Source organism: Nicotiana tomentosiformis, chromosome 3, assembly GCF_000390325.3.
Source record: "Nicotiana tomentosiformis chromosome 3, ASM39032v3, whole genome shotgun sequence".
Taxonomy (NCBI): Eukaryota; Viridiplantae; Streptophyta; class Magnoliopsida; order Solanales; family Solanaceae; genus Nicotiana; species Nicotiana tomentosiformis.
The window spans coordinates 36,035,258-36,043,591 of record NC_090814.1 but is presented as its reverse complement, the minus strand read 5'-3'; the positions used below and the strand labels follow the sequence as shown (position 1 = coordinate 36,043,591).

The 8,334-nt window shown below is 37.5% G+C and overlaps 1 long non-coding RNA gene across 1 annotated transcript; it reads left to right on the top strand.

The window, feature by feature from the left end:
* Positions 1 to 1,764: 1,764 nt before the first annotated feature.
* Positions 1,765 to 6,275, top strand: LOC104092682 (uncharacterized). The gene is made up of 2 exons (XR_685484.4): positions 1,765 to 2,396; positions 5,969 to 6,275. It is a non-coding gene; the product is annotated as an uncharacterized lncRNA (long non-coding RNA).
* Positions 6,276 to 8,334: the final 2,059 nt, after the last annotated feature.

The window sequence follows — 8,334 nt, the reverse complement described above, 5'->3', positions numbered from 1 at the left end:
CAGCGGCCGCAAATCTAGTCCCACCAACCAGAGGGGCCAAACTTAGAAAAATGGTTCTGCAGTCAAGAGTATCGCTTGGGCATGCTCTCTTCTATCCTTATTTTATTTTGAATGTTTTGACATTTTCATTATGCAGCTTACATGCGCTTTTACATTCTCATTAATTTAAAATTCCAAACCTCTCGCCACGTGGGGATTCAAATTCAAAGATCAAAATCAAAGTTCAAAGTCAAACACTCCACCACTTGGAGATTCAAATTCAAACATTCCTCCATGCGAAGGCTTAAAGCCAAATACTCCATCACTCAGAGATTCAAAGTCAAAGTTCAAAGTCAAAATTCAAAGTCAAAATTCAAAGTCAAATGCTCTGATAACTTTGGAATTGTACACAACCTAGCTAAACCTCAAAGTCAAATTTCAAACACCCATTCCCCGAAATCCCAAATAATACTCCACAGCTCGGAGGCTTCAAAAAAAAACCTAATCCCCGGAATCCCAAATAATACTCCACGACTCGGAGGTTTCAAATTCAAATATCCCATCGCCCAGAGATCCCAAATTAAGGCTTGCTGGTAGCCAAGCATTATCATTTCACATATTTACATTATATATCCTTCACAATATATGGGTATGTGTGTATCTTCCCTTTGCAGGTCAGACGCTACAATGTGGAACTACCTCTAAGCAGCAAACCAGGTCATATCACTGATGAGGGACGTCAAACTCATAAGCAAGCCAAGGAATAAGTCTCTAGCTCAACTCGACCAATAAAGTCCGAACTATCAAAATCTCTAATCAAGCTGCGACTCAGAAGCCGTTTTGAATCTCAAAATCTCTTCATTTTACAGTATCATCATAACACAATACTGGGGCAATCCCTGCAAGCATAACTCTCCTCAAATCATCATTCCAAAATTATATATGGCATAATCCTCGTTGAGCCAAGGGTATGTAGGTGATTCAAAAGCCATAATTCGGCCATAATTTCATAGTTCATTGTTTTCACAACCCCATATGCTTTCTTTGCAGTATGTGCCTAAAGTCCGGGCAAAATCGGTCATTGAGTCAATTTCTTTGCCCTTAGAATCTTTTATCATCTTTGGTCAAAGATAGGCAGCTGTCGACGACCAATTTTGGCCCTCCTTTTTTCTAATGAACTTATTACGCTTCTTGATCAACAATAACATAGTAAGATATTTTTTAAAATTATTATTCAAGTTACCTATTTTTCTAAAACTAATGATGGTTATTAATATTAATCATATGCCCATAATTATACAATAGTAATTTAATCTTAAGATTTACAGTTATATCACCTATGTTATTTTAATTAATTAATCAATCGGCTTTTTGTGATTTTAATATAGATATTATATATTTTAACCATTTTGAAAATATGAAATTAGCTTATAAAAATTTGTTAATATTATATCCGTCAATTATACTTTATTATATCTTATTGGGATTAAAGAAGTTTAATTAATTTAATTATGAAAAGGGATTAATATTTAAATGGATTATACTTGCAATAGATGGATTCTAATTATAATGGCCATATGTTCAATATATTTTCAACCTTTTCTTACAAAAGCCCAATAAAATGGCCCAAAAAGTGTCTTTGACCCGTCCAGGCCCAAAATCAATGCAACCACCCTTTTCTACTTGGCAATTCATGCCATATCCCCTCCATCAATCCCGTTTTGCTACATCAGCAGCTCAAACACACCTCACATGGACCGTTGATCACATTTATCAACAGTCCAGATTAATTATTCTTTTCCCTTTTAATTTTAATTTTGCCAGTTTTAATCTCAACCGTTGGATCAAAATGATCCAACGGCCCCTATTTTATTCCCCATGATTGAATTTCTTTTATCTTTAGTGCAAATTTTCTGAGACGTTGATCCATCTCATCCAACGGTCCACTTTTCTTCTCTCACTTAAAACATACCAGACCCCTTAAACCCTAATCACTCCACTCATTTGCTAGCCACCCCATTACCCCTTTCTCTCATCTCTCTCTCATCCTCTCCAACCTTTGAATTCCCTAAAACATATCACAAATGAGTGCAAAATCACTATAAGACCATTGTGAGACCATCATCATCATGTTAGCCGAGAATTCAGCTGAAATTATTTCTATTTCCATCATCTCTTTTAAAATATCAAAATCCAAAATCCTAGATTCAAACATGAAAAACATATGACATCATCATCGCACCTTCATTTTTCAAATCCTCCATTAAAGCTCGCATGTACCCTTCATATTTGGAGGAATCTTGACCTCATCGTGACGTTTGACGACCCAGAGATCAAACGTGGGGACCTATGGGTAAAGGCTTTGTTCAGAGGTCATCGGCTTCAAACGGCTAGTCTATTTCGTCACTTTTGAGAAGGTAAATCTTCACTCTCTTTTCCCTCTGATTTTTTTTTATCTTTTCCCTTGATATCGTCATAAGTTCTTTCATCGGTGCTCATTATTGTTCTTTATTTTCTATCAATTTTGAATTTGAGAGTTCAAAAACACAAACCCTAAAATCCCTAATCTTTGGCTATAAATATCTGCTTTAATGCCTTCACCTAACAATGAATCAACATAAATAAATGCAACTACAATAAAGCTTTAAAATATATGTCTATTTGCTCTCTTTTTTTTAATTCTTTCATCTCTTTCAATTCTAGTCAAGCTAATCTATTCTTGAGCTGACTGTGGGCACTAGTTCCTAACGGCTAAAGTCAAGACCTTGGTTTGCTGCCCTAAGGAAGTCAGTGCGCCTTCATTCAATTCGTTTCAATGATTTAATTTTTTCATAACTTATCATGTGTAGTTATTCTACTTGATTTGTCTAAAGTGTGTTGAATCTTATATTGGCAGCCGTGTTTTTCTCACCTAGTTAGAATGAACATGATATGAAGTATGTTGTGAGATTTATTTACTTAGCATGTTACATGTTCATGGTTTAACAATGATTTTACTTTGTTGGCTAAAACCTTTGTTGCTTTGAAGATATTTGTTTGCTTGTTGGTATGTAAATGATACTTCTTATCATCATACTACTGTTTTGTTATGAAAGTCATGCCTATAAGGCTTAGTGGTCTAAGTTCACAATAGGCTGCTGAAGTTTGCACTGCTTGGACTGTTAGTTTAAACCATTGTTGATTTGAGTTCCTTGTTGTCTTTACTGCAAATCCCACCCTTTTTATCATAATGTTGCCTTGTTGTAGATACCATACCTATAGGGTCCTACTTAAGATCAAAATTTAATCACCCTATTCTGTTTAATAGCTATTATTGTTTTCTTTGTTAGCATGACCTTTGTGAGGTTAATTCTAAGTCTAAAATACTTAACCTAGGCTGCTTGATACTCAATGAAGTGTGATCATGAACTATCCACCTGACTATGTATTTGTTTGTCTCTAAGTCATTGTCCTGCAGCTAGTTTAGTTTCCTTAGAGTTTGAGTTTCTAAGGACTTAGACTCACTAAGTGTAAAGCCATGTGTGTTAGTATTGTGTCTTTGTCTAACCTGAGTAAGGCACTAGGCCTCTGTTGAAACCCAATAAATGAGTACATGTTTGAGTGATTATATTGGCTAAAACTCTGGTAAGTACCTTAGGTAATTTGGAATGACATTCTAGACTTGAAATCGTCTTTAACATAGTAAGTATGCCAAAAGGAGTATACTGTTGACAATATTTACCTATGTGACTCTCATTTGACTATGTTTGTTTGAGATAGTGAAGCTATATGTGTTGTTACATATGAAAGGATTCTAAGTTTCCTTCTAAGCTATTGAAACCATTTAAGGGATTTCTGAGACCTCATAGCCATATGTGATGATGATTGTGCCTTTAGCCATGATTAAAATGATGAGAATATTTGAAACACAAAACATATCTAGCATCCTGTTATCTGTGTCATAATGTTTAGATTTATTCTTCATTCATAAAATGATGTTCTTTGATATGGTGTTATTCTAAAATTACGTGTGCCTTCACCTCACTGAATTCTTAAAATAATATCATGTTTACATTAGGCCTTCTTAAAAGCTTGTTTCATGTTGACTGTTTAGGTCTACCTGGCCAGCAAGTTTAGTTGAAGTTTTGAGTCAATGTTTTGTATTCAAACCTCTATGGAAAAATAAAGTTCAATAGATAATGTCTTTGTTGTGGACCTAATTTCACTACCAAGGGACCCACCCTAGCACAAGCACTGCTTGGGGCCTTAGAGACCCTTGTGAACTCTGAAGTGCCACGGGTTCATAGGACAACCTTGTAAGTGAAAAGTAGTTCACTCTAACCATTGGTTATTGGCTTTGGTTAATCTCTAAAGAGGTATCACAAATAAAATTTGGCTTTTCTTTGTTTATTTTAGATCATACTTATGTTCGTTGTTATGTTTCTGCTTTTGCCTTCTATCTGCAAGTACTAATTAAGTTCCCTCTCTTTTGCATGAGCATATTGGGCCTGCTGAGTTTATTGTAAACTCTGGCCCAAATTCAAATAAATTAGGCCGCCTCTCCTCGTCGCATCCATGTCTGTTGAAGCCTACTACTGATTGAATTTAAATTTGGCCTAAATAATTGCCAGCCTACCACAGAGTCCAGTTCCCTTCCTTTACTTTATATCACTACTGTTGTTAGCCTGTTTCTATATATATGTTGTATTATGAAACTAACAGTGATGTTATGTGATCTTATCTTTGTTGTGGTTGTTTAGAAAATGATCTTAGGATAATCAGAATCTCGTAGGGTAAAAGGTAAATATGATTAAGATAACTTTTTTACTTTATAAGGCTAATAACCTCAAAAACCTGAATATGTATCGTCAACTTTATCAATAATGTTCTTTTTCATTCACTTATGTTTTTCTGACGAGTTTTCTTTAGAAGCGTTTGCAGAATTAAATCAAGTTTAAGCGAAACACTTTTGAAAATTCTTCAGTTGAGTCACTTAGGAAAATTTGGCACAAAACATTTCAGAAAAGGGATGATTGCATGATTCAAAATTGATCTGTAGTTTTACAAGGATGAAAAATTATTTTGGGAAGTCAAATAACTTAGACCAAATGAGTCTTTTGAAACAGTCAAGGTATACACGTTTTGGGTCATAAAGGCTAGCATTAGTATACACATGCATTCTTTTAAACAAGTCATTATTTTGAATAAGTCTTATAACTTAGTTTTAAAATTAGGCATTCTTTTCTAAAGCTATAAACCTATTTTCAAATCAAGCATTTTTAGTAAGATAAAGCATTTTATCACTGTAATTAGGCTTTCATATAGACCCCTTTAGCAACCTTAACAACTACTTGACTAGGATATAAATAATTCTTTCCCCATATTTAGCCTAAGTTTAAAGAACTACTTTAATATGGATTTTAAGGGATGCTACATTTTCCTTAGAATAACTAGAACTCTTACCCGAATTCTCACTGGTTTAGCGAACCATTAAGATGTTGATCTTTATGGACTTATAGGTATCCTAGTATACCTTTAAATATTAGGTGGCCACACTTTTTTTATTAACCTCAAAGGAACCACAAATTGTATTTTGTTTTGACCTGTGCAAAATAGGGTGCAACACCGTGCACTTCCGTTTATATTATATGGTGAGGAAGAAAGTAAAAGTACGAAGGGTGATGCCATGTAATTTATTGAATTCACTGTTTTTACTTGATATTTGGAATGTGAACTTGGCTTTGTGGTTTTTGTTAAATACTTTTGAAACATGTTTACTCTGTGATACTTTACTTTACGTTTCTGATTGTTGCCCCTTTCATATATCCCTATCCCGTTTTTACTTTGGTTTCTTTACTTGTTATTCTGTTGCTATTGATATATAACTGCATAGGTTTATAGCAGGTGTCTTGTCTTAGCCTTGTCACTACATTGTTGGGGTTAGGCTCGACACTGATTAAGTATATTGGATCGATTGTACTCATACTATACTTTTTCACTTTTTGTGCAGATCCTGACATTGGTACCAATGGAGTTCTAAGAGGTACATAGCAGCTACCAGGCAGTGATTCAAAGTAGAGCTGCATTCCGTTCGTAGGCCTTAGAATAACTTTCCTAGTTCCTATATACTGTTTCCATTTTATTTCAGACAGTATTGTATTTCCTTTCCAAATATTGTATTTAGTATAATCCCGAAGCTCATGTACTTGTGACTTCACATATTGGGATATTCGCGTTAGATGTTGGTTTTAGACTTATTGTGTTTATATCAGAATTGCCTTTACGTTTTGTTATTAATCTATTGTCAGTCTTTTATAGAGGTTCTTCCTATTCATCTCTTGTGTGTTGGCTTGCCTAGCAAGCATTGTTAGGCGCCATCATGACCTCGATTGGTTGGGCTTTCGTTCGTGACAAGTTGATATCAGAGAAGTAGGTTGCATAGGTCTCATGAGTCATGAGCAAGCTTAGTAGAGTCTTGATGATCGGTATGGAGACGTATGTACTTATCTTCTAGAGGCTATATGGCTTTAGGAAATTTCACTTTCTTTCTTTCTCTATCGTGCAACTTTGTTCTATCATTGAGTTTAAATCAATCTTCTCTTATTCTCTCACAAATGGTGAGGACACGTACGACATCCGTAGTTGACCAGGATTCAGAGCCCCTGACTGTAGCCACTACCAGGGGTAAGGGCCATGACCGAGGTAGAGGCAGAGCTCAGTCTAGAGCACGCGCAACGACACCTGTTGTTGAGCCTCAAATATAGTAGGAGGATGAGATCCCTATTTCGACCGAGCCAGTTGGACCAGCTCAGGTCCCAAAGGGGTTCATTGCTAACCCAGTGCTTCAGGACGCCTTAGTCCGCATGGTTGGCTTGATGGAGAGTATGGCACATGCTGGTGTGTTTCTTTTGGCACCAGCCATTTCTCAGGCCGGGGGAGGATCCCAGACTCCCGCTAATCACACTCTAGAGCAGATGGCTCATAAGTATCAGACCCCAGCAGACCTACCAGTTGGGAGAGTTCAGCCTGTTGTTGCTACACAGTCCGAGCAGAGACCCGCAATATCAGCTGAGGGGATGAAGAGGTTGGACAAGTTCACCCAGTTGTTTCCCCCTCACTTTAGTGGTATACCTTTTGAGGACCCCATGATTTCTTGGACTGTTTCCACGAGATATTGTACAACATAGGTATAGTGGAGTCCAACAGAGTTGATTTCATAGTGTTTCAGATGCATGATTCTTTCAAAAGGTGGTGGTAGTTGTATGTACAGGGTAGGCCAACAGGTTTACCTCTTCTTACATGGGCTCAGTTCTCGTAGTTGTTCTTAGAGAAGTCCATCCCCTTCACCTAGGGAGAGGAGTTCTGTAGTCAGTTTGAGCGCCTTCAGCAGGGTAGCAGATGTTACTCAGTATGAGACCAGATTTGTGAATTTATCACGCCATGCAGCTATCATAATCCCTACTGAGAGGGAGAAGGTGCGTAGTTTCATAGATGGCCTTATATATGGCATCATTCTATAGATGGCCAGAGAGACCGAGGATGATATTTCTTTCACTCGGGTAGTGGAGATTACTAGGAGGATCGAGCACATCAGAGGTCAGGCTAGGGAGATGACCTCTGACAAGAGGCCGCGTCATTTTGGAGGATTTAGTGGTGCCTCATTTGGAGGCAGGGTTCTTTGGTAGAGGCCATCCTATCAGGTTGGTCTAGTTAGATCTACCCAGTCAGCGACAATGCATATGGATCTCGTCCCAAGCAACTAACATATTGTGTTCCTTTAGCTCTGGTTAGTGCACCTCTGATACAAAGTTATTAAGGTGGTTATTCAAGTCGACAAGTACAGTTCCAGGGTCAGCACTGATGTCAGTCGAGTGCTTGTTATACTTGTGGGGATCTAAGGCACGCCACGAAGTTTTTCCTGAAGTCGTAGAGCAGCACACCACAGTAGGGCACTCGTGCCATGATTCCAGCACTGATGGCTTCACTACCCCACACAATCAGCTAGAGGCGGGGGTTAGGTAGCCCAAGGTTATGGTCAGATAGTTAGATGTGGAGGCCAGCCAGTGAGAGGACGTCCGAGAGGTGGAGGTTAAATTGGTGGGGCTCGGCCCCGTTGTTATGTATTTCTAGCTAGACCTGAGGTAGAGTCATCTGATCCAGTTATTATAGGTATTATCTTAGTCTGTCATAGAGATGCTTCCGTGTTGTTTTATCTGGGCTCTACATATTCTTATGTGTCTTCATATTTTGCTTCGCATTTGAGTATGCCACGTGATTCTCTTGATGTCCCTATTTCTGTGTCGACACCGGTTGGAGACTCTATAGTAGTTGATCAGGTGTATAGGTCATGTGTTGTTACTATTAATGTCTTTCATA